Source organism: Lynx rufus, unplaced genomic scaffold (genome assembly GCF_022079265.1).
Source record: "Lynx rufus isolate CCGP_SWC_20201006 ecotype Redwood Valley unplaced genomic scaffold, mLynRuf1.p SCAF_4, whole genome shotgun sequence".
NCBI classification, from domain to species: Eukaryota; Metazoa; Chordata; class Mammalia; order Carnivora; family Felidae; genus Lynx; species Lynx rufus.
This window is the reverse complement of record NW_025814856.1, coordinates 87,336,401-87,363,792: the sequence shown is the minus strand read 5'-3', so window position 1 is coordinate 87,363,792 and position 27,392 is coordinate 87,336,401. Positions and strand designations below refer to the sequence as shown.

Below are 27,392 nucleotides of genomic sequence, written 5' to 3'. Positions count from 1 at the left end.
TAAAGTTATCTCATCGTGCCAAATGTGGAATTAAAGAATGTGGCTTTCAGTAATTTTTCTGTAATGCATATAAAAGTAAGTATGTAAGCATCTAACTATATTTATTCCTCTGCAATTAAATTTTAAATTTGAGCCTTATGAATGACCATAGAGAATGGAAGCTTACATTTACACTTACAACTAACCTCACTCAATTATAAGGATTCTCCCCTAATCCATTTGAACAAGGGGTGGCAATTAAGCTTCTAAACTTTGGAAATGAAGCATTCATCTAATATCCTTTGAAAGGGAGCTAATCTGGTTTGACCCTTGTCCCCACTGCAGATCCTTAGATATGCATGTTCCTGCGCATGTCACTCTGTGTCCTTCTCATTGCAACCATGAGGTTCCTTCAGGTCACTGGTGTCTGTCAGCCACTTCCATGTCTCAAGAACTTATTGAGAACTCCCATCCAAGAATTTGCCTCTTTGGTTTGTGTACTCTGGTATCCTCCTTTGACTACTGACTCAGTACAGGGATTAGAGGGTGAGGAGCAGAGAAAGGGAGAAGAAAGTGAATTCTGAGTTAACAGCACTAGATGTTATCCCTTCACATGAAAACTATTCAGCACTTACACTGCTAATATATTTTGTCATATAACTTCCATATTTCCATTGTCGCTACATCTGGCAAGGTGTTTGGTTGGACTTGGGTGATATTTGAAGTTCAGGCAATTTTAAGAAGTCAAGAAATCTTAGCACAATACTTGTTTTTTTGTTTTTTTTGTTTTTTTTCTCTTCAGCTGTGATTTAAAAAGTTTTTCACTAAAGGTAATGGAATGATAAACCACTGTCAGCCTTGGAATCGAGGGGGACACTGGGATTGCTTCCCCAGCGTTTATTCTGCATTCCCCCCACTATGGTATCTATATAGTTCCAATTCCAAGCTAATCAGTGCAATCCCATCCTTCTCGACAATGGTGGGAATTACATGCAAGTTGGTTTAGAAGGATGTCTAGGGTTGTTTTTCAATAGGTAGAGAAAAGAAAATTTATCTTCTGAAATTTGTAGGATACGTGTAAAGTTGGGGATTGTTATATGATCTTGCTACCCTAATGGAAAACGTCATGACATGATACAGGGAAGAAGGCAGTGTGGAAATAACTGCAGAGAAAGAACTGAGTCCTAATTAAAGCACACTTGAAGTCCTTGTTATCTTTAGAGATTTTTAACAAGTAAGCTAAAAATAATTCTATTAAATGAGTTAGCAATTTGGGTTTTCTGTCTCTCGCTAACAAAAACACTCCTACTAATACAAAGATACATTTATTGGCAGTTCTTAAACGTGTTACCTTTAGGACCTTCAATCAGGGTCTGGTTATCATCTGGCTATCTTGCCTTGAGTATCACCAAGAATGTACTTAACGAGTTCAAAACTAGAGCACTCTCCACCCCATCCTTTCTTATCCAAACAGTCTTCCTTTTCTCTTGGCTGACGGCATCACCCTTGCAGTGTTCTAAGTTAGGAAACCTAGGCTCACCAGGACTTCCCTTTTTTATGCTCTTCTGTACCCCTCGGACCCAAATGGGCTACCACATCTTTTCCTTACCCCATTTTCTGTCCCCAGTGATCCTGGCTTAGAGGAAGCCTTTTCCACCTCTTAGGGCATTTTGTTATTAAAAATAATAATATGTTAACATTGTCACCAAATCCCACATTCTGTCCTCCACATTGCTGTCCAGTATCTTAAAAACCAAGCAAGCAAAGACAAACATGTGACCATGCTCCTTCTTTATTTGAAGAATTTCAGTGGATTGCATTGCTTACAGGATCAAGTTCAACTCGTTGGCCTTAACCTGTTTGTTAAGATTGAAAGATTTCATTCTGGTCTCACTTCATCATTTTAAAAAATGGAACAACTTTAATATAGCCATAAATATATTGTGAGGGTAATAAGGTGCGGGTGTCTGGGACATGGAAGGCTCTGGATTAAATGGTGATTGCTGTTGTACACTGAAAAATAGAAGCTACCGCCGAACTACTGGCTCTGTGAGTTTGCATATACCGTTCCTTTGCCTGTCCTGCCCAGCTCTTTTGTTCATGTCTTCTTCTCTTTTACAGCTGATTCTTTCCCTCTGTGATTCTTTCATAAAAATAATTTCTATTAAATGAGTTAGCAATTTGGGTTTTCTGTCTCTCGCTAACAAAAACACTCCTACTAATACAAAGATACATTTATTGGCAGTTCTTAAACTGACGCGGGACTTGAACTCATAAACATTGAGATCATGACCTGAGCCAAATTTGGGCGCTCAACTGATTGAACTACCTAGGCGCCACTTATCTTTTATTTCTAATGCCTAACACAATAGCTGGCATGTGGTGGGTGTCAGAGAAACATAGCTGAATAAATGAATGAATTGTGCTATAAATCCGGAAAATTGGAAGAATGTGTGTTGGTGACTTAAATGTAGAATGCTCACTATTAGTTGTAGGTGTGTTTAACCTAGAGAAGATAGAGGTGAGTTGTAGTGATTCTCCTAAGCACCCCCACTTTGGAGCTTAAATGTTTTTTTAAATGGAGGTTATAAAATGGAAAGAAAAGAAGGTGAGAAGGGAGATGGAGCCTTTTAGTTTTTTGCTCATTTACACAGAGAGGGATTTGAACCTGTAACATGGGATTGTCACCAATTTCCCCCACTGTTTATAAAAGGGAAATATAAACTGAAACTTGTTAACATTTTTTTCCTTTGACTTTTTCTTTTACTTTTTTTTTTTTTTTGAGAGAGAGAGAGCATGAAAATGAGCGGAGTGAGGGAGAGAGACAATCGTATGAGAGGCAGAAAGAAAGAGAGTGAGGGAAAGAGAGAGAGAGAAGCAGGGCTCACCTGAAGCAAGCCTCAAGCTCACCCAGTGTGGGACTCGGACGCAACAACCCTGAGATCATGACCTGAGCCGAAGTCACATGCTTCAACGACTGAGCCACCCAGACACCCAAGAACAGTATTTTTTCTAAATTCTTTTTCTATCTTGTAAGCATAGTTCAATTCCTACATAGCTATTTAACCCACACAGTTTTTGTTAAATCACAACAGAGATAAAAAGAAATGAGTGGAAGCACGAGTGATTTCAGTGCTGATTGTGACTTTGCTGAAGCCGGAAACCTGATTTCATAATAATCAGAATCTGGCCCGATATTGGTGATTGTTTTGGTTAGATTTGAATTACTGCAATGTAGAAAGGTCTCTGTTCCAATATCAAAAGAACTCTCAATTTATAATTAAAAGAAAGAATGAGAAGGGAAAAAAAAGGTAGGAAGGAAAGAGGTGAAGAAGGAAAGATGAAGGGAGGGAGAATGGGAGCAAAGAAGGAAGGAAAAATTACAGTGATTTTGTAGTGAGATTTCACTCAGACATGAGGAAAGTGGTTCTGAAATGACGTTATTTTATTTGTCGTGTGTCCAACAGCAGCATTTAACTTCTCTGGATATATTAGTGTGTATATACATGCACGTGTACACATGGTATTTATGTAATAAATATGTCATTCAACACATAGTGAATAATAAAGAATTTTTAAAAACCCATAAACTTGTGACTTGAAAACGATATTGTTGAAAATAAGCTTCTCTGAACAGAGTTTTTGTTTTTAATATGGGAAGAGTAAGTTAGCTGATTCGCTGCAATAAGAATCCTGAAGCAATCATGACCCTTCTCTTGCAAAGTGCTGTTTCCTCCTCTGTGAGTCTCCTCCCTGTTAGGAAGGGGCTGTTAGGATAGGGGCTCTAAGGTCTTTGAGTCCTTTCTTGTGCTGAAGTGGCTGTTCTCTGATCTCAGCCTCCTACGGTCCTGATGTGTAAGGACTGACTTCATCTCTAGATATTTAGGGGAAAGAGCAGTTGGACACAGACTCTCTCCAAGGCTTTGCCTTGGCCATTCTGTCCACCTTGTAATCCTATCCTACTGGTTGGTCTCACCGGTCCCTTCCCCTGCTCATGACACTCTGCTGTTGGTCGTATAATTCCCACCACTTGGCTTGTCTTTTGCCCCTTTTATCATCTACTAAGAACTGTTTCATCTTTCAAGACCCAGTTGAAAGTCTTATTTAGTCAGCAATAGGAATCTTGACTCCACTACTGTGTTACTTTGGCAAGTTGCTTAACCTCTGTGTGTCTCGTTTGTATAACATTGCCTGTCACAAAACAGGGCAAGGATGATTAACTGAGGTCATATGTGCTTAGCACGTTCGTTATTATGACTATATTCTCAAAAACTTTGGTAGTCAGAAACCGTGAAATGCCACCATCTTTGCTAATATTGCTCTTCCTTTGTGTAAATACTTCATTAACACACTGACTAAATTGTAATCACTGATAGACCTTCAGGTTTTCTACTCGTTTGTGGGCTGTATCAGCACAGACGTTTGCATTTTTCAAATGCTCAATTTTAGGCAAAATGAATATTGTTAAGGATAATCACAATCTAAAAATGTTGTAAATACAAATACAGAAAGTGTATAACTATTCAGAAAGGAGGAAATAGAGGATCTAAAGAATTCCAAACGGGGGGCACCTAGGTGTCTCGGTTGGGCATCTGTTTTTTTCAAGTTTATTTATTTACTTTTGAGGTGGGGGTGGGAGAGAGGGAGAGAGAGAGAGAATGAATGAATGAATGAATTCATGCACACATGAAGGGGGAGAGAAAGGGAGAGAGAGACAACCCCAAACAGCCTCCATGCTGTTGGCACAGAGCCCAACACGGGACTAGAACTCAAGAACGGCAACATCATGACCTGAGCCAAAATCAAGAGTTGGATGCTTAACCAACTGAGCCACCCAGGTGCCCCAGACTTTTTTAAAGTTTACTTATATATTTTGATAGAGAGAGGGCATCTCTTCTCTCTAAAAAAAAAAAAATAATAATAATAATAATAATAAAATAAAAGGAATGTGTCCTATGCTCACTTTATTTTTTTACATACATTGGAGGAGACTGAAAACTATTGAAATGAGTTGTTGGCCTGACTTTAGCACATTCTTCTGCTACAAGATATTTTTATAGGCCGAGGAAAATACAGTTACTACTAAACATTGAGCAAAGTTTGAACTATAGTATTGTAAGTACAGGTAGACAAGCATGCTATTCTAACTTCCTTTAGACTATTAATTGTACTCAAATAAATTACTTATTGTAACCAACAGTTCATATCAGTGAACAACATAATACTCAGTTTATTTCCTTAAACACTTTTAGAATAAACACTTTCGCTTTTCATACTTAATGTGAGTTTTGTGCTTAGAGGTTTTTTTTTTTTTAACTATAACTGTATTACACTGAATTACTAATATAATATTAAGTGGAAAAATCTGCAGTCTGAAAAGCAGAATGCCGTGTGCGAGCCCTGGCAAGTATGATTCTACTTCCATAGCAACAAAGCACATGGTTAAAGGAAAGAGCACTGGGATTAGACCGCTTGACATTGCCCTTGTCAGTCACTCAGTAAGTATGCAATGTTAAGCAAGTTATCTTTTAAGTTCTCTGTAGCTCATTTTACTCCTGTAGATGGTAGAGTCTGTCAGAGTTGCAATTTTTGTCTTTTTCGTTCAATATAGTATTCCTAATGTCTACAATAATATCCTACATATGTAATAGGCATTCAATAAATACGTCTGCAAAGTGAATGCCTGCATTATCTGCCTATCAGGTGCTTTAAAGGTAGACCACTTCCCATAATTTCTGAGAAATGGGAAATGCTAGTTTTTACTGTCACTTATTCTGATTCTCATTGTTAGTTTCTATTTTTGTGGTTGAGGGTGAGAGAGGTTTAAAGGACAAGAAAATGTAAACTCTTTCAAGTAAGAGAGATGTTGTTTTGCAGAATGACTCCATTCTGATAAAGTGTGTTAGAATCTGGTGGTTCTATTTAGTAAAACAGAGAGGGGAGTAATAGGTTTATGTTCTCCTCACTAATAAAGGTTTAAAGTGGCTTTAAACCTCTTTGATTCTTTTCCTGTTATACTTACTGTTTTGTTTTTTTTCCCCTCCTTTCACAGGAAAATGGCCTTTGATTCGTTTACTTCTGATATTTGGGTTTATTCTGAATTTGAAGCTAGTAACTTGAAGCCATTGGTGCTATGGCTTGGTTTTTCTCTTCCTTATTACTTCTCTACCTCTTCATGTTTTATATGCAATAACTATAGGTAATTAAATGTAATGGCCAATGTGTAATTTATCTACCCCAAGTACATAAAACTAATTTGGAAGCTCAGAGCTTCCAATATGATCTGGCTTAGGAACTTTATAATATAGTCAATGTTAATAGTAGCCTGACATGTTTGTTATTTTTTTTGAGAAATCTTTTTTTTTTTTTTTAAATAGAAAGGATCCTAGGAAAACAAACCAGACACCAAAACCAAACAAGCCCCTAAAATCTCCCCCAAATAAACTTGTACATGTTGCTCCTTTGGGAATGGTCCTTATTCTTTGTTCTATATGCAAGATACATTGCTCTCAAAAAATGTTTGTGCATTAGACTAATTGGCAAATGATCTTGGAGGTTGATAATCTCTTTTTGTCTCTTTCCTGACCTGCTAAGTACCTACCTACCTACCTACCTACTTTATCTATCTATCTATCCACCCACCCACCCACCTACTTGTCATCTTTGTATGACAGATTTTATCTATGATAAATTTTAATATGATAATTTCAGTATTTTCCCCATTTCTTTCTTCTCTTCTTCCCTTCCTATCTTCTCCTTCTGTTCTCCTTTCCTTCTTCTCTCTTTTTTCCTTCTTTCTTTGTTCCTTCCCTCTCTCTTTCTCTTTTTCTTTTTCCTGGGTCACTTTTCTTGTAAGCTATTTAAAATTTATAAAGAGGAGCAAAGGACTATGAAAATAATTTCTGAATTCTGATTTGAAAATCAGATAGACTGTCCAGAACTCTGTCCACCTGCAGCCCTCCTTGACCCCCTCCAATTCCCCCTTTGCTCCAGAGTTAATCAAACATTCCTCTGGGTCCCATTCGACCTTGTACTTGTCTCTAGTGATGTGCTTAATGTACTTTATTTTATTAAATTTTTCTTATCTATTATTTGAGAATAGGAATTGAACATCTTTTCTCAGTATTCCTTGCAGTGTATATTTGCCTCCTACCAAAGGTTCAATAAGTGTTTTTCACTTTTGACCTTTGGCATTTTTTTTTCAGTCCTTTTCACTTAAACTTTCAACTGCTCCCCAATTCTTATTTCAGTAAAGGGTTGTTTCTGCTCTTTTCTCATTCATATTTCATTAGGAATCTGTAAAATGTCTGCCTATAAATAAGAAATTGTATATAAATTATATATATGTACATATATCAGCAACTCAAGTGGCTAGTTATTTTGCAGGTTTATTTGATTTTACATTTCTGAATATCAAGAATAAATATTTCTTTTCACAGTTTTTTTAAGTCTGATTCTTTATGTCATGAAAACGCAAATGAAAGCTCTAGTTTACATACAATGCAGCATTTAGTAGTTATGCCCAAGAGGGTGCTGTCATTGGCAAATATTCTTCTAAATGGATTTTACTTGCTGGATAATTTTTTTCAAGTCTTAGTTTTGATTACATTAAAATAATTTAAGAATGTGTAGAAAATACATTTTTGTTTGCTACTACATTGGAATAAAATACCCAAGGGATTAAATATTATTTTTAATCTTACAAATTTAAACGTATATTTTATTAGGTGTTTTTATTTGTCTGTATTTTTTTTATATGGATTCATTACTGTTATTTGAGCCCTTGTCTGATTTGAACATGTCTCTGTAGCCTTTAGCACAGATTCTGCTTCCTTTATATTCAGAACATACTTAGCATTTGTTCGTTGTGTTTGCGAGATGACCTTCATTTCCATTACTTCATTAAAATAGTACATGTCTGTATATAGGTAAAAATTTTACATGCAGACGCTGTTTCAAGGTAATTCAAGTGATATTGCCTGCCTGCCTTCCTTTCCTTTCTTTCTTTCTCTCTCTTTCTTTTTTTCTTTGTGTAGGTATGAGATTTTATCATATTCAGATCTTACAGGAATGAGCTGGAAGACAGATTACTTATAACCTCACATTTGTAAAACTCATGGTATTGATAATAAGATCAAATTGATACCATTTCCAGAATATTACTAAGAAAGGGGGAGTATTATCTTTCAAGGTAAAAGGCTAATATATTTGTTTCTTACCTTTGCTGTTTTCTAATGACTTACAGAGGCACTTGAATATTTAAATCCAAGGAGAAACATCTGTAAATAGAATTTGTGCATTGACATGAGACAGGATGCAATAATTCTCCTGTTTTCCCGAGTCAGTTATTGTTCATGTATTGTTTTATCTTCTCAATCATAATAATAAATTCATTCATTTTAAACTGATAGTGATTTAACCTGTCAACCCTCACAGGGGCATTTTAAAATAAAACAATATTTCAGGAAAGAAAAAGTTGTATAAAACAAGGAATGACTAATTGCAGGTGGGAAGGAAGTTGATTTTTCCAGCTCCCTTTAAATCCCATCATATAGGGGGGCACCTGGGTGGCTCAGTTGGTTAAGTGTTCAACTTTGGCTCTGGTCATGATCTCATGGTTGTGAGTTTTAGCCCCTCATCAGCCTTTTTGCTGACAGCTCAGACCCTGGAGCCTGCTTTGGCTTCTGTGTCTCCCTCTCTCTCTGCCCCTTCCCTGCTCGCTCTCTCTCTCTCTCTCTCTCTCTCTCTCTCTCTCAGAAATAAATAAATATTAAAAAAAATTAAATCCTGCCATGTAGGACCACCAACTTTATCTCTGCAAACAAACCCTGCTTTCTGTTTGGTTTGAATCTATGCAAAGAAGTAAAACATAAGGGGAAAAAGTCTGTTGTGTGAAAACAGTTAAGGTCTTTAAAGGCCAAATACAATATTTTTTGTGCTGTACATTCTCCTGGCTTTCCATAATATCGATTTCCCTTTTTGATGTCAATAATTAAAATTTCCCTGTGTTTTGAATTTGAGCAGGTTAATGTGGGTAAGCTGAGGCTTCTGAATTGGATGAGTGGGTAAAAAGTCAGGTGAGTCAGGGGGAGAAGTAGAGACAGGATTGCATAACTTGCCAGTCCTATTTAATCCACCGTTAGAAATTATGAGGAATTTCCTCCTGACACATGAAGCTTGTAGACTTCCTAATCATTTAATTATACACTTGCGTGGTGAATGTGTTGTCACATTCTAAAACCATCTTTGAATTTGCTTTTTTTTTTTTTTACCTTGGTAATCTGCTTTCTGAGAGTTTATACGGTCATATGAACTGTGAGTGATGCTCAATATTGACAAGTACAGAGCAAACAGCAGATGGTAAAATACTGACGGAGACATTTGTTAATGGGCCAGTTGTCTTGCTTAGAAGTACAGCTTTTTGGCAGTTCCGGCCCCCCCCCCCAACTTTTCTACACAGTGTACCTTGGAAGAAGGTCCTTTTATGTTTTTGTAGTGGGAAAAAAGAGTGAATGTCCTGACAGCATCAACCTTAAATAAAATCAGCCTTCGCATACAGAGGTACTGCACCATGTAAAAGAATACTTCTTTGAAAGCAATTGCTATGATTAACATTACAAAATTTATTTTAGTGTTATAACTGTTATTCTATTCATTGATTAACATTGGATACATACTTTTATACTTATGAGTGTGGGGGAGGTGCCATCCAATAATGGACGGAAAGCACCTCAAGGGAAAAAGGATGTCTTTCAAGTCGTTTGTGCAGGGGAGGTGGGGGTCAGGCTTCCCGAGATCTCTGGAACTGTACCCGTTCACGGTAACTGATGACTAAATACTTTTTTTTTTTTTTAGAAGTAGTATTTTGCTTCTTTGCTATTCAGTTCTTTGTTAATTGGCTTTTGCTTGTCGATGATGTAGTTCTTAAGACCTGTTTTAAGGAATCCTAAAGAGTCTCTCAGTTCTCCACTCTACTTCAACTCTAGGTTTGTACACTTGCTTGAAAGCAGGGAGAATGAATATTCATCTTTCCCAACAGGGTTTTCTTGTACTCCAAGAGAATATGAAGGTTAGCACATAGGTAAGGACCAGTAACCTCACTTCTTGTTAAATGCAGGTTGAGACCTAAGAGAAGAATTGGTCTCTCCAGTCTTTCTTCTGCAGCTTCTTTCACTGACTTTGAGGACATTAAAATGTTTTACTGAGGGGCTCCTAGGTGGCTCAGTCGGTTAAGCCTCCCACTTTGGCTCTTGCGATTTTCTTGAGTTTGAGGCCTGCCTCCAGCTCTGTGCTGACAGCTCAGAGCCTGGAGCCTGCTTCAGATTCTCCTTCTCTCTCTGCCCCTCCCCTGCTCGCGCTCTTTGTTTCTCTCAAATAGAAATAAGCATTAAAAGAAATTTAAAAGGAAAATGTTCTGCTGATTGTCATTCAGATGAGTCACACCCACCTAGCTCTCTCTGTAAACCTTGGCAGATTTCTGCAGCGTTAGTTCATCTTGATTTTGCTTGTCCTATCCTAACCCCTTAAGATCCCAGAGAAATTCCTGCTACCCCTATCTTCTCTGAGATCCTGATGTCCATCTTTGAAAACTTAAATAACAATACAGAATAGCGTGTGAGATATATTTAACTTATCTGCTTTCTTATACTATATACTATATACTAGTTTCTGTTTTACATATACTAGTTTTTACATATACTAGTTTTACATATACTAGTTTCTGTAATTCCTCTAACAACCCAGTAACTTAGGTATTGCTACCTGTATTTTAAATCTGGGAACCAAGAACTAGAGTTTGTATGGTCCCACATCAGGTGAGAATGAGGCATCAAACCCAACTCTCAGCAAAGTGGGCCAACTGCGTAATGAGAAGGTTGTGGGGGAGGGAGACTGGGAGATTGTTCTAGTAGAGACAATATCTTATATTACTGTGCACATAAATGCAGCTTTATTCATGCAACAAATATTTATTTATTTATTTATTTATTTATTTTAATTTTTTTTTTCAACCTTTATTTATTTTTGGGACAGAGAGAGACAGAGCATGAACGGGGGAGGGGCAGAGAGAGAGGGAGACACAGAATCGGAAACAGGCTCCAGGCTCTGAGCCATCAGCCCAGAGCCTGACGCGGGGCTTGAACTCACGGACTGTGAGATCGTGACCTGGCTGAAGTCGGACGCTTAACCGACTGCGCCACCCAGGCGCCCCGATCATGCAACAAATATTTAAAGATGGAGATGAAGTAAAGAATCAGGAAATCTTTATAAAAAAATCAGAGTATTATGTAATAAATAAGTGATATTTGGAATTCATTTTTTTGTCCGATACACCTATTGTGAGGATTCAGATCTCTAGTGTGCATTAAAATGTTTGGGGTACAAATGACAGCCAAAGTGATAGCTGTCTATAAAAGCAAATAGTCTATGGATTTAAAAATAATCTTTTGGGGCACCTGGGTGGCTCTGTCAGTTAAGCATTGCATTCTTGATTCCACACAGGTCATGATCTCACGGTTTGTGAAATCGAGGCCCGCTTCGGACTTCATGTTGGCAGCGCAGAGCCTACTTGGGATTCTCTCTCTCTCTGCCTTTCCCCCACTCTCTCAAAGTAAACAAATAAACATGAAAAAAAATCTTCCATTCTTGTTGTCTGATTTACCTTAAATTTTGTTTTCAATTGCATAATTTCTTACAATTCTTTTCTGGAGAACAAAGTTTAGATTATCAATTCTTAAGGCAAGATTATGAACAGACTACCTTTAGAGTGAATTTATGTATTCTCATCTTGTCTGCAAAAGGTGAACACTGTACACAGCCTCATATTAATTTCAAGCCAGTCTTTCTTTGCTTTTTATGTGCCTGAGATGAAAATGCCACCCTGGGGAAGCAAGTGAGCCTCAAGTTTGGTGATCTTTGATGCCCCTAAATTTTGCTGACTGTTCTTTGCCTCCTCGCCTTGTCCTACTGCTGTTCTCTTGACTACCCTAGAGCTGCCCAGAGCATCGATGCTCTGGCCTTTGCGGATCGTATGTGAGATGGAAAATATTCTAAAACATGAACAGCCAACTTGCACAGATTCTTGCGGTTTTGTGCATTTTGCTCTCAGAACAGTGTACCGGTGGTTAGAACATCTGGAATGTATTTTCTAACCTGTTCTCTAGCCAGTCATACCTCCATGTCACCCCTGGTAAAGGAAGCCAAACCAAAACAATACCGTAGCCACCACCTTTGATTGTCAAATATAGTGAAATTTGCAGAATATTTTCTAATTCATGGAAGAAAAGTGAATTTATAAGGAGAAAGTCAGTACTTCTTCCCTGTTTTCATGTATTTCTTTCTCTGCCAGTGGAAAGTCAGATGAGGAGATTAACTCTGATTTAAATTTGAACTGAGCAACCTTCACTGTATACATGAACAATTTATGTGATTCTAATGTATTTAGTTTTCTTTGCTACGTCGCATTTGCATCTAGCTGAAGAAGTAACAAAATTCTTACTGCTGTGGTCTCAGGTATTTTGAAATGGAAGATGTCTGAACTCTTGTAGGAAAGATAGGTTTTTATTAGTTATCCCTCCTGGCCATCTGAGTGCCTCCTCAGAGAATGAAGAGGCAATTCAGGATAGCGAAACCTGGTATTTTCATGGTAACGTTCATTGTTGGATCATCATATCGATATAACATAACTTCATAAATAAAATTTGCCACCCTTGGCACTTCCAAGCATGATAAAACATTTGCGAATTTGAAGAAGCATTAACTTTGGCAGTACAAAACAAGCTAACGATATTGCTTAAAAGCGTATGCTTTTGACTCAGATCTGAACTTCACTGATCCAGCAGTGATCTTCAGTTTCACGTGGAGAATAATATTAAACAAAGTGCCCTTTTTAAAGTGGTGGTGGGGGGGACTGCAATAGCAAAGAATGCTTTAAATGTTGCAGTGTACAAATGCTACAGTTATTTCTAAGCTCTTTCGCAAATATTTATGTTTTCATTAGTATTATTTCTAATGGTTGTGTTGCAGGATTCTTTACCTTAATCCCCAGGGTTCATTGTCTCGCCACTTCAAAGAATGAAGGGGTGGACACGAAATGAGCAGCAGGCAAAAGTTTATTGGAGTAGAAGATTAGAAAGGAATAATAGTATGAAAGCTCTCTTGACAGAAAGGGGACATTCAAAAGTAATGCCTGTGGACTCTAGGCAAGGACCCTTGTTTTGTAAGGTTTGGGTCAGCGCCCCACTCCCTTTCCCCTTATTCCTTCTCAGGTCCTACCCTTATTGGCTTAATAACTCTAGGTACTGGGCTGTCCATTCCTGATTGGCTTGTTTCCATTGCATGAGGAGTGGTCTATGGCCATACTCAGGTTTTTAGATACATTCCTGAGGGGAACCTGAGGCGGGGTAGGTTGTATCTGGTACGTTCTTAAGAGGAACCTTACATCCGAAGGGTTTGCTGTGGTGAGACCTCCCAGCATTGTTCCAAAACACATGTTTTCCCCACCCAGGGACCTCAGGTCCTAACCTTTCCCTCTCTATTTTATGCTATCTTTCCCTATCATAGTTGTTTATAAAAAAATTGAACCCGGGAAGGACTACCAATATGGATTACTTGACTAGCTGTCACAGTAACGGCATTTAATGATTTATAAAGGACATATGGCCATTGGAGATGTTTTTTTTTCTTCAGACAACTATCTTAAGTGCAATAATTAATAATTAAATATCACCACTATTCTTTAACCACATGATATATATTTAAATTGCTACTACTTTATACTGTATATGTTAACTGTGTGTGTGTGTGTGTGTGTGTGTGTGTGTGTGTGTGTGTGTATGTGGAGGGTGCTAATGTAATTGCCTGAGATAGATATAAAAATTTTTAATAGATTGTTAAAAGCCAAATTATCATAGTATATTTGTGTAATGAAGTGATTAACAACAGATCAGGTACTTTGGCATATGGAGTCTTTCAGTGGGTGTGGGACTGTCTTCATACTTGGCATTGTATATTTCTGCTATTTCTCCCTTGGCTTCAAAAGGTTATGACTCTGTTAAAATGTAATTTGAAACAAGAACTAATTTCTTCCCTCAATCTCATGTGCATATGTATCTCTAACGTACTGTATATTTTGCACTTTCTAATGATGTGCAATTGCATTTGATATAAAAGTTTCCCAGAAGAATGCAGTACAAAATAAGAATTGGGAATCTGGTTGATTAAAGTGGAAGGGTATTCAATACTACAGTTTTCCTTTTTTTTTTTTTTTTCCCTTGCCGAGTGTGCTTATGGTGGTGGTTATTGCTGTTTGTACAAGCAAAAGCTGCCACTTACTTAATGATAGCTGATGGTCTCTAGGGACTTTGCAAAAGCTTCCAAGAAGGCACAGTGATTCCATGAACCCAAAATATTTGGAAATTACCTGGAAAAATTCTGGCTCAGTTGTTTCCAGATGCATTTACAACTCTAACTATTAATGCTAGAATGTAATTAATGCTATGTAGTGAAAAAGCAAACAAATACAATATCAAAAAGTATATCCAGCATAGGGGATACTTCTCTGTAGTGTTCCGAAAGTGTATTTGTAAGTGAATTCTTTGGAAAACAAATAGTATATTTTATCCTAACAAACAACATGTTCCCAGGTCTGTTTGTAAATCCCATTTAGCCCACATGTACCAGATACATTAAAATAGAACAATTTCAACTCTATTTTGAAGATCCAGGCTTTCACGCTCCTTTATTCATTATGGGTATCAGTGAGAGACGTTTGTAGACATGAGGGGTAGAGGATAGAGGTGTGGGGGCAGAAGAAATATTTATAAAGAAGTCCCTTTCTCTAAAGATACTCTAATTCCTTCTGTAGTAAGTTACAGTCCATTCCAATTTGAAATTCTGAGGTATCTTTCTTATTTCAGCGCTGGAAGTGGAGGCTCTCCAGCCTCTTTGGGTAGCCAGTAGCAGGGCTGGAAGGAGAAGGACAAGCGCAGCACAAGCTGAGCAAAATGTTATCTTACTCCTGAGGGAGCTTGCCATCCAGAAGGAAGGCAGAGAATCCTTCGACTCACTGTCTTGTGAAGTGGTGAAGTTTCTTAGGAGATGTTGCAACGAGGAGGAGGGAACTATTGGCAGGGAAGAAAGATTTGCACTGGGCCCAGGATTTTAGGAGGGGCTAACAGTATGGGAGCATTTCAGTACATTAATGTGATTTATGCTCCATCTATGTGCATTAATTGATTCTTACATCATGCCCCATTTTCCCTTGTGTCTTGCATCAACATTCAGTTAAAAACAACTTCATCTTTGCTATTTTCAGCAGTGGAATTCACTTTCGGTTGGTTTCTGCCCTCACTTCCACTGATTTCAAATTATATGAAAAATATCTCTTCCTCAACCAGTTACTTTTGTCATTATGTACAAGGCAAACAAATAAGCTTTACATTCTTTTATCTTTAGCCTCTTAATGCTATGTTCATTTCGTATTGTGAAACCTAAATTCTAGGGTATTTTTTTTCTTTTTTTCTCCTCATTTTACTAGCAAAGATCTATTATTTTAATTTCAAAATATTTTATAACGAATTGTATTAGTCTGCTTGGGCTGCTATAACAAAATATGATAATAGACTGTGTGGCTTAAATAATAGACATTTATTTTTCATTGTGGTAGAGGTTGAGGAGTTCAAGATTAAGGTGCTAGGCGATTTGGTTCCTGGTGAGAATCTTCTTCCCCAGGTTGCCTGCCACGTTTTTACTGTGTCCTCACTGGGCAGAGAAAGAACATCTTTTCTTTTTATAAAGCCACTAATTCCATCATGGAGGCCCTACCCTCATAATCTCATCTGACTTTAGTTATCTCCTTATAGGTCCTATTTCCTGGTAAGTCACATTAGGGATAAGGGCTTCAACAAATGATTTGGGGGGGAGGGCGCAGAATTCAATCCAAAGCATTGAAATTAAATAAAAAACAAACAAACAAAAACCCTGGAGCTTTTTCAATTGTTGCATTAATTATCTAGTATTTATGTCATGTGAAACTTGCTAAGTGAAGGATTTAATTATATAGCTGAAAAGGAACTGGTTTTTCTGTATTATTCCACCATTTCATATTTTCAGCACTCACTTGGCTATGCTTAGCTCATATACGCTTCATATATACTTGCAGATTTTTCCAGAAGCTGCTTTTGGCTTGTTTAGTTTAATAAAAAATCATTTGGCTTTTCAAATATGTAAAATTTTGGTCACCTACATGCCTTAGTGTAAAGAGGTACTCTATAAATATTTATTAAGTGCAGTGTCAGAAATTTTAATTTGGGTAAAAAGAACTTTGAATAAGATAGGAATGTAGCATGTGTATATTAGTAAATAAGCATTAAGATCAAATAAACCTCGTTCAAATTAGATGGATTTAGGCCAAAGGGATGAAAGTCCCCTTGGAGATGGGTCCAGGGAGAGCAGAGCTTAGGGATAGAAGTAAAACAATAGAAATAAACACAGTGCTTGGTCCTACTCTGAAAGCTTCAGCTCATTCTGCATTTCATCCAACTTTTCATACATATTTGCTACTGATTTATTTTGTGTATATGAATACCGAGCATGCTGTCCATTTTTATTATAATTCCTGAGTACATTGTCTCTGTCCTTTGTTCAAATATTGTCGTTCTTCCGTGATGCTTCTTTCCATCGTAACTATTAAAAATCCTCTTTCTTTTCAGTCTTTGCATTTGCTGCTCTATTTCTCCTTAGTGCATTCTCTTCCAAACAAGGGCTGGATGTGAATAATTGAACGGCAAATAGTTTTCAGTTCAAAGTGGCAGTGGTACAGCTGGCAATCTTGTCTACTAACATCCTTGGGATGGAAAAGTGTAGTTTAGGGCCAATTTTTCTCTTTTGGAATAGATCAGTGGCCCAAAAATCTTGGTAAAAGAAGTTGAAACACAAGTTCTGTAAATTCGTCTAGTAGAGAAAAGTACCCAATGTGAATTATGATCTATTTTCTAATCAAGGCTGTATTCTAAATGGCAAATGTGTAAATATCCCTAGCGATTAATTTTACAACTTCTGTTGACTTTTAGGTTACTAGATATAGTATCAGAGTGAGTCCTCTTTCTACTACTGTGGAACTGAAGGTTTAAAAGAATCACAGTACTGTTTCAGTAGAAGCAATTGAACTTCTGAATCCCAAACTGTAGACAGGGAGAGACTTACATCATCTGCACTTCCCATGCTACCATTTTATGTTTTCCTGCAGAATTGTCTCTAAATATACTTATGCTTTGTTTTTAGAACAATAATAAATATGTATGAATGCCAGTCATATAATAGATTTTATACTCTTTCTGTATATCTAAACATGTCACTTGATTAGTGTTAAATGCCAATAATTCATCCAGTCTTTTCAGAAGCACCATTTTAGGTCGTGTAACATTTATGGTATCACAAAGCGTATTATGGAGGAGGTGGTCCTCTTACACTTACTTAGACAACCAACGACAAATAGAAGGTCATTTTCTGATTTAAGGGGTCACTTTGCTTTCTTTTCTGGAGGGCCTCCATCCCGCCCACTGCCCCTCCCCTGACAGTTCTCTGAATAGTCTCAGTGAATGGGCCAGCACGCCTCTGTTGAGGCCTCAGCCACTCTTGGTGCAACACTTGAAAAGAGCAGGTGCGGGTCAGAAGTGAATGGGATAGCCCAGGATCACTGCTGTGAAACATGTTCAAGCAAGTCACAAACTAATCTTGGAATGACTTCAGACAAAGAAGACAAAAGAATACTTTAGGGTCTAAATCACCCACTTGACAGTGGAGGGCTCCAGGATCAGAAGCCAGGGTAAGGGCTATTTGCTTCTGTGCTCCTTTTGCTTTAATTCTACTGAATTTTCATGGTGAAGGACCAAACTCTGGCTCCCAGAAAATCAGGAAATTTCCATAAATGTAAAAGAATTGCTATATACAGTTATTTACACATATGTCTGTTTTCTTAGTAGAACTCTGTATGCATATAACCCAGCTTCAACCTGAACTTCATTTCTATTACTTTGGGCTTCAAACTGTCTTTATTGAGGATGCATTCTTCAGGTTAGGATGCTGTATTTATTTCCTTGATGTATGGTTTTTAAAATAGTCTCGTATGTAATACGGGCAAGTAAGTCTATTAGGAAAAACTGTACCTCTTTTGATATCATATTATACACTTATATTTTACACTTATAAGAACATAATAGGTAGAATATAAAAATAATATGAGCTAAAGACAGGAAATGGCAAATGTAAGTACAAGACTAGAGTAGGTTAAACCCAAATATGTAAACCACAGGATATTGCATTGTTAAAAAAAATTGGGTGTAGATTTCATTCTTGAGTTTCCTAGAGGATAAAGTAAGAAGGGAAATAAATCTGTTATAAAATTTGTATGTAGAAGTATGTACTCATTTTAGAGGGCAGCTCAAATCCTTTACTTAGTTTTCTTAGATCTGAAAAAAATTTTTCTATGGGTTTTCAATATATGAGTTGTTGAAGGATTAATAACTAGAAGACTGGATTTTGTAAACTTCTTTCCATTGTAGTTGAGTGTTTAACAGCAAGGCGAAACTCAGGCAAAATAATTTTGTGGGGTTTTAAGATCATGTGGTCCAAGAATAACATAGCTTTGATCCACGAATAAAATCGACTCCAGAGGAATGTTTTTCAACAGTCTTCAATTATTATTGTTTTTCTTCCTTAGGCTAATGATAAAAGCAGTCACAAATAACTTGAGAATATATTCTTTTAGGTCCCTGGGATCTCGATTGTCTTTTTTGCTTCTTAAAGACATATTTACATAAAATAACAGTGAAAGAGTAGTTGGTAGGTTAGAAAGTTTGGTGAAAATTCAGTATATCTCATCAAAATGCTTATTCAACAGATACTTTTCCCTCCTACCTGCCACCTAACTCTCTATGAAAATGTGTTCTAAGAGACTATCTAGGGTTACAGTGGGATTTTATTTATGTAATACTTCCAGATTACTCCAATACACAAAAAATCAAATGATCAATTCTCCAAATTTATCCTTGAAACAACCAATAATCTTGAGATATTTTCTCTCTATACGGACTTTGATATAAATGAAGTTTTGATGCAAAGTTGATATTATCTTAAAGCCATAAACTGGAGTTGTAGACTTATTTGACTTTTTTATACCTTTACAATTAGTCACAACACTAATTGTTCTATTTAAATTTTTTCAACTTCTTTGGAGGTGAGAAAATGTGAGATTTGAAATGAACCATGCTTTAATGCCAAATAGAAACTTTCTGCTTCTTGGATAATGCAGAAATCCATTACAGTTCGAATAGAATGTAAATGTATGAATGTTGACAATTTCAATGTAATGGTGTAATGGGACAAAGGTGGGTTATGGGGGAGAGAAAGTGATGAAGGGATGGGGGGGGCAAGGCCCTTTTTTTTTTTTTTTTTTTTTTTTACTTTTCATACTTAAGAATGAGAAATATTGCCTAAAGCCTATGGATGGTCCAGTAGATTCTTAAGGTACGATTTCATTCTTAAGATGAAAATAATAGAAAATTAAAAATAAAATTATAACTGGGAAAAGTTGGAAGAAGGAGGAGAGAAAGACAGATGGATATATGGGGGGAAGATAGGAAGGTGGTACATGTGAGTTACTTTCCATACATTTCACAGGGGTGAGTAGGCCCTTTTTATAGCTGCAGAATCAAGAAATGGAGGTGAAAACAAATTATTTCAAGAATGAACATGGCCAGACAGGAAATGTAAAGAGAAACTGGAAAAATTGGTTATACCTTCATGGAATAGAACTGGGCATGATATGACAGGAAATTTTACTTTTCTTTTTAGAACTTTCCACACCATGGATTACTTTTATATTTTTAAACAGGTAGTGAACATATTAAGTATAGTAAGTTTGAAATTTTAGGTAATTTTCTGAGTAGTCAGTAATACTTGAATATGTCTGAGGACAGTACAAATATTTACATACACACATTTCCCTAAATGCTGTTCTTGGAGATGTTCAAATAAATGTAAATAAATTAGATATACATGATAATTTTTATAAGTGCATGTAATTATTATAAGGGTAATCATGAAAGAATGTTTATATTTGTTAAAGTGCTTTACAAAATTTAAATTGTTAAAAATGTAGGTGCTTCTATTATTTATGAAGGTTGTCTTTGAAATGTTTTTCTGGGGAGAAGTAAATCTTTAATAGCTTCATGAGAAAAAGAAAAGTCTTATGAATTATGTTTCCATGAATTCTTTTGACCCATGCTCTGAAATTCATTATTCAGCAGACCAGGGGCTGGACCAGCAAATGTGTAATTTTAAAAGCATTTAGTTTATTTAACGCATGTGGTTGGGGAAACACATTGAGAAACTTTGGATAAAAAAGTAACTGGTACAGGTCACAAAAGAAAGGGTAGTACTTCCTTTCCAGTCCGTTCCCCTCCCCCACCCCCGCATCCTCATTTTAAGAAAAATACAGGTTAACAGGAACAAATATAAATCCTTTAAGTTTCAGTTTACATTCCTTAATAAGAGTTGCAAACTGGTTTGGATGCAGCTCCTGGGAATCACACACATACACACACACACATACACACACACACACACACACACACACACACAGACTCCCACTCAGGAGCAACGGCAGCACTATAAGTTGACTGTAAGCAAAACTTGCCATCCCTACTGAGACCCAGAACTTAACCCTGGTCAGATGACAACTTGAATGTTGGATTCAGGTCTCAGCGTCAAAATTTTACGTAGTTAAGTTTATTGACAAATTAGATTACTTTCAAGGAGACTAGGTTGCTCAAGTAGCAAGGAATCCTATTCTAGGAAGAGTAATAATTTGATATTTTTATAAAGCCCAGAGAATTCTTGACAGAAGTAGACATGGAAGTATCAGAAATTTAGGGCTATGAGTGAAAATCATGGGGAAGGATGGCTCGACTTAAAGCTGTTTCTTCTTTCAATTAAAAATATGAAAATAAAATGGAACTCTGAAGACAGCTTGTCATGACTCATAGTGTTCCATATAGCTATAACCATTGCTATTCATTGAGCACTTACGTGCTGAATACTCTTAAATCCTTTTAATCTGTTATTTTATTTTATTTATTTTATTTTCACAATATCTGAAAGAGAAAGGTACCGCTAAATAGCTTCATCTCCCAGGTGAGATGCGCCGAGGGGCTTTTTATGTTTTGTGTTTAATGTCAACCACAGGTCTTAATGATTTTCTTTAATCTTCTGTGGATCCAACTTGACATGACTTTCTAGCAGTCGTGGTTGTAATGGTATAGAGTAGGAAGGCCAATTGTATTTCCCATCAGGTAGAAATCACAGCTGATCTTTCTAGGGATTAAAAAAAATGCTTTGGTGTAATTTGACTCTATAACAAAGAAAAATTTAAACTTCAGGAATTCCAGCCAAACGCTGCTCTTGTTTTTGGATTTTCAGAGGAATTGTATATACTGGTACATAATTCAGGGTATAAAATACTATTGTAGATGCTTCAGAAGTGATTGATAGCCTAATGCAGTGTTTTGGAGCTAATGGCTTAGCTGTAAATAATGTCTTGTGAATCTAAAAATTTGGGGCCAGAATGCTCCTGTATTTGTGGAAACAACAAGAGCTAAAGCAAGACAAAAAGAGAAAGAGGAAGCTAGGTGCACGAAGGGAATTTGTCCTTTCTTCTCCATGCAAACTCTTAAAACTGGATGGAGTTTGAAAACGTGAATAATACAGGCTGAGGTGTGATAATCCTGTGGCAAAAACAGAAAGTGCATGAGAGAGAGAGAGAGAGAGAGAGAGAGAGAGAAAGAGAGAAAGAGAGAGGGAAAGAGAAATCTTTTCCCTTATAGTATTCTTGCCCTTTGTGCCACAGTGACTCCTGTTTATGAGTATTCACGGGCCAATGAATATTTCAGGTACAGACCAATGAGGTTATAAATTCCTTCCTTTAGGTAGGGGAGGGTAACAAGGTGCGCTTCCATTTGGGAGGAAGGAGACAGGTGTTTTAAGTGATGGGCAGAAAGCAAAACCGTTTCCTCTGTTACAATCTTTATTGGATTTTTCAGCCTTCATTCTTGACAGTTTTCTCAAATTTCATAATAGCCATACTGGTCATACCAACTTGGTAGACAAAATATAGGCTGCGACAAGCTGATGAGAAGAGCTGAATCCAACACATGGTCACAATTGTATTGATCTAATATAACAATCCTGTCCTAAATAGAAAAGAGAATCTAATACCTTCCAGAGCAACTTTGAAGCTTTAATCAATAACTGGAATGTTAGATTTTGGCAAAAGAAGAGGTGTTAGATTTTTAAAGTTGACTATATGACCCAGCTAAAAAACAATCAATTTTTATTAAGAACGGAACCTGGCAGTTTTGCACAATACATCCAGGATTTCCTTGACAAAATTTGAGTAATGGATTAGCTCCAGTGGAAATTAGCTAATTTCTTGTGACTTTAACATAATGCACAGAAGCTTCAATCAATAATACTTGCATTGGAGAACAGTTTTGAAGTAGGCAAACAGCACGTATAATAGTGTCATGTGTATATAATTATCTCAGCGTGCCAAAGGATGGAAAACACACTTCAAGTGGCAAGAGAATTAATAACCCTCCATTTCATTGTTCAGCATTTTATTCTAAACTTGGTTGGTTTCCTGTTTTCCTCCATTGCCTAAGAGATTTTCTTATAACTATAAACTTGACATTGCTCAGTACAACCTACTTTCATGAACAGTGAGCTGAAATGCTGTTGAAAGCCAAATATTTTACTCGTCAGCATCTGAGAAGGCTAGTCGTGAGGAAAAAATTAATTGGGCTGGGTACTATATGGAAATTCCATGCATATATAGAATTGAGAGTGTAATCACATGAACTCTTCTAAATTAGATATAGAGGTGTATATTTGGAAAAGAAGTGTGGAACTGTTCTTTTCAGATGAGAAAAGTTTAACCATTGCTGACAGTATTGAATTAATAAGATACCTGCTGCTTTGGAATATCCTGTACTCACTGTGAAAAGAATATACAGTTCATATTCAAAGGTTATATTTTCTATCTAGGCTGTTTTTCTTTGAACAGAACATTAGCCTTGTGATAGGGAAGTAAACCAAGGAAAATACCTACTGAGAATCATGAGTGTTATGCTGGCATTGTCGTGTTCCCAGCTGTTTTATATGTATGATAACAATAGGGTGAACCCAAAGAGTGGTGCTGTGTGCCTTAAAGCTTGTTTCATTTCTAGCATGTGAATGACAGGTATTTATTGAGCTGCTTAAGCCATCTTGCAAGATGGGAAATATCCATTAAAAGCTCCTAGTCATTTGAAAATACATTTTAAGAATTTAAAACCAAATTTGTTGATGTTTGGGATCCAACCAATTTTTTTTTTTTTTTTTTAACCAACCTCCTAAGCTGGTGAATTGCACAAAACCAGCCAGACTTTTTTTTTTTTTTTTTTGAGGGTAAACCCCACAGATTTCTTGTATTTCGTAAGAGGTCGAGTGCCCAGTGCCCTGAAGATCCTTTTTGTGACACCTAATTTCAGTACCCCCAGCTCTAGCTGACGGAATCGCAGTGACATGTGGTCTGTTGCACCAACGGGCAACCACTGAATGTGTTTGCAGTCATTAAGATTGCTTTTGGAGCCACAAGAGCCTGAGGCAATCGCCAGTAACTGATTTTCACCCCAGAGACCTCATAGACACACTGTTTGGGGCTGCAGGCAATTAAGAGAGTCTACAAGGAAATCAATAATATTTGGGGGACACAGTGTATATTTGCTAACCACTGTGCTAAATACACATATGTGTGTGTCCTGCTACAAAACCCTGCATCTTTATGGAGGAGAAAGTACACATGGGGAGCTTGTTAACCACTATGATACGAAATAACAAATACAGAATTGTAAGCAGTGTCGGAAGCACTACGTGATTAAGCAGTGTAGATAATATGTAGTCTGAAGAGGGGGAGGGGAGGCCATGGAACCAGGGCAAGTGGGAACATTTGCACAGGAAGAGGCTTGAGCAGGGCACACACTCCCACCCTTCCGTCCGTCTGTGCTCTTGTGATAGAGATGGCTGGAATTGCATTTAGGTATGTGCAGTTTCAATAGGAGAGATTTTATGATTTGGTAGGAAATCTTTGTCACTGAAAATGCCCAGGGACAATGCCTGACATTATCATTTCTAGCTTCTGAAAGGCAAGCAGCCACCAGTGTGTTTGTATTCTCTAGTGGCCTAAAATATGACTTAGGGTGATAGGGTATCAGGCAGGGGCTTTTATGTATTTCTGTAGGCCCTATGCATGATGAGATAGGACAGATAGAATAGTGGCAAACCTAAATGTCTGGTGTGTGTGTGTGTGTGTGCATGCGCGTGTGTGTGCGTGCACGTGCAGCTTTGTGTGCGTGTATTAGAGGCATTCCGTTTGAAAGTTGTGTTCTTATATATGTTCTGCTCCTCATTTTTTTCTTTATATATCTCTGACCTCAGTAGGGAATTTGATGAGTTATTTGCAGAAATTCAGATCCAATATAATATTCTTTGGAATTAATCTCCTATATTGTGTCAATTTCATGCCCTTACTTTAGTTTGTTAAGGATTAGAAAACTGAAATGTGACTTCTAAATTGTAAATTGTACAATTTAGCTACATCCTTAACCCTTTATGGAGATTCCTTGTTTCCTACTTTTCAAATGCTTTTGTTGAAGGGGATTTTCATGAAGGTAAACTGAGTCATCAGTCGGCTGATACTATATACATACCCTGGAGGGCCACTAATCAAAGGACAGAAGAGCGTAATTGGGTTAACTTTCTGGATTCTCTGCCTTGTGTAATGAAGTGAGGAGAATTGCTTGGCACATTTCAGGATTTCTGAGCTTCCCCTAATGATGGCTATAGGCTGATTTAATCAACAAACCGTAGAGCTGCAGTAATTGTGAATCAGGTCCTTGTGACGAAACAAATGTTGCACAGTAAATTGCCAGAGGATACAATTCCCTGTTCTATGCGTGTGTGGTTTTTGTGTTGTGTTTATTTTTGTTTTTGTTTTGGAAATTTTTTTTTTATTGTACCCTGTTTTTACTAAAAGAAATTCTTTTTAAAACAACTGTTTTATGACAAGCATTGCCATCTAGGAAATTCTTATGAAGCTGTTCCTAAATCTGAATTCTGTTACCCTTCATTTAGTTTTATTTATTTTACCATCTATTTATTTGATCTTCTAGCACTGATTGCAGCCACCATAAATTCTCATTTGCAAAGATAGATGTAACAATGACAAAAACATGGATCAAAGCTTAGAAGGAGCACCTGTGTTTGCTGTGGGGTGTGTGCGCGCGTGTGTGAGTGCGTGTGTGTGTGAGATGTCTTGATCCATTTGTACATTTCTCTGGGGAATTTTCAGGCAATTAAGTCAACCAATTGCAAGTAGAGCCCTCTCTGTACATTCTGATTTGATAGGAGAATGGGTAATTCCTGTTAATGACTAGTACATCTGTTCAATTATATTGTTTTGTATTGATGGTTAATTACGTGTCAAGTTGTAGGAGGGGGAGACTGTGAAAGCATGATTCTCTTTTAAATGTCAGAGACTCTTCCTAAATTACCTGTCTTTTTAACATACACGGAACACTTTGACAGGCATTGTGTTCTTCTGACCTTAAAACATTTACCCTGTCTTGGAGAAGTGTAATGTTCCCTGGGAGGTGAGGTATATTGAACTGGTTTCCCTTGAATGTCACTCATGTCCAGTTTCGTGTGGAGTGACCCTTGTCAACCTTTAGCTGGCAACAGAAGGAGGGCTTCCCATGGGTAATACAATTTTTGTTAAGTAGCCTTTTCTTGGGAGGGTTTTCTTTAGAAAATATGGCTTTGAATGAAATTAAAGCTATATTGTTTAAAACTATAACTTGCTTTTTTCCTAGATGTATCTAGATATAAGCAAATGAAACACCATTTGTATATTTTTTTAAGTGATATGATCACACTGAACCTGTTTGCAAATTATAGAATAATGCATAGACTCATTCAGTAAAGAACCAGCAGTATTTATAAATCCAACGCTTGAAAACAGAACAGGAAAAGATTTGTAATAGAGAGGAGAGTGTCTGAGGAGCTAAGTATTCTTTACATTAGCTAGGGAGTTATGAATGCCACAGTATACAAGCCTTTTTAGCCAGCTCATATGCGTAATTTTCATTTTTATTGATGTCAATGGGTGGGTTGAGGCCAAAGATTATTACGTTTTACTTGACAACTCATGCTATGTCACAAGGCAGTACGATGTGTTTTAATAAAATTATGCATTATGTATGAGATCCTGTAACAATTAAAAAGGGGGAATTGACAGCACAGAAAATTAAGTTCTTAAAAATGAATCATAATGGTTGAGGCTTGCTTGAGTAGAAGACTGATCTTGTTTAATCACCTTGTCTATAAGCGTTTGGAGTGTTTTTGTGGACTGTGTGGTTTTCCTTAACAAAGGAAAAGGACATTAATGTTATATTCAAAAAAGCAATAAAGAGCTGTTGATCGTAGTGACTTGAATTAGAAACCTCTTTCCAAAAGAAAAGGGCTTACGTGGCTTATGGCAGTATTGTCGCAATCTGGCAATTCTAAAGTCTATTCATTTCTCAGTTTGGTATTGTTCTTGTTCGTGTTAGTTATCTGTCTTTTGTCTCTGGCTATACCTGAAGATAGTAAAATATAAAAATACCAAAAAAAAGCTGTAAGCCATTCTCTTTATTTTTGACACAGTGGTACTCAGTTATCCATTGTTGTAGATTCTTTGCAGGACTTGCCCTTCCTAATTTTATCAATATCTGAGATTTTATAAATACTTACTAAGATTCTTCTCTGCAAACTAAATTCTAAATTTAAATCAAATTATTCTCTTTTATGGTTTCGGTAAGATCAGAAAAATAAAAATCTGTTTTTTAACACATACTGCTATAATTTAATACAGAATAAGACTTTGCCCTATTAAATTTATTTCTATTTGTTGTACTAACCAGTTCTGGAAGTTATTTCTTAGAGAACTAATTCATGCATATCTTAGATGCAGTGAGAAGTCTCATACTAATTTCCAGAGGATTGACAAATTTTTTTGAATAACGATTATGCCACAATTAGCCAATAATTTTGGAACTACAGTACTACAATGATGTCACACAATATCTTGAAGTTTGTAGCTTATTTCATCTTAGTATTTGCTATATTTTTATTTTGGACATTATTATGTTAGAAGTTATATGTTAATACTGTGAGCACACTTTTTGTCTTATGAATTTATATTAAATATGATATATAAGCCAAATAACTGTAGTTTTAGAGCTTCTTAATTTAATATATAAAATTAAAGATCAGTTGATTTT

The 27,392-nt window shown here is 36.7% G+C and overlaps 1 protein-coding gene across 6 annotated transcripts in view; it reads left to right on the top strand.

Annotated features, from left to right (window-relative positions):
• CACNA2D1 (calcium voltage-gated channel auxiliary subunit alpha2delta 1) overlaps window positions 1-27,392 on the top strand; it is a 494,284-nt gene that overhangs the window by 36,325 nt on the left and 430,567 nt on the right. The gene's annotated exons all lie outside the window — the stretch shown is intronic.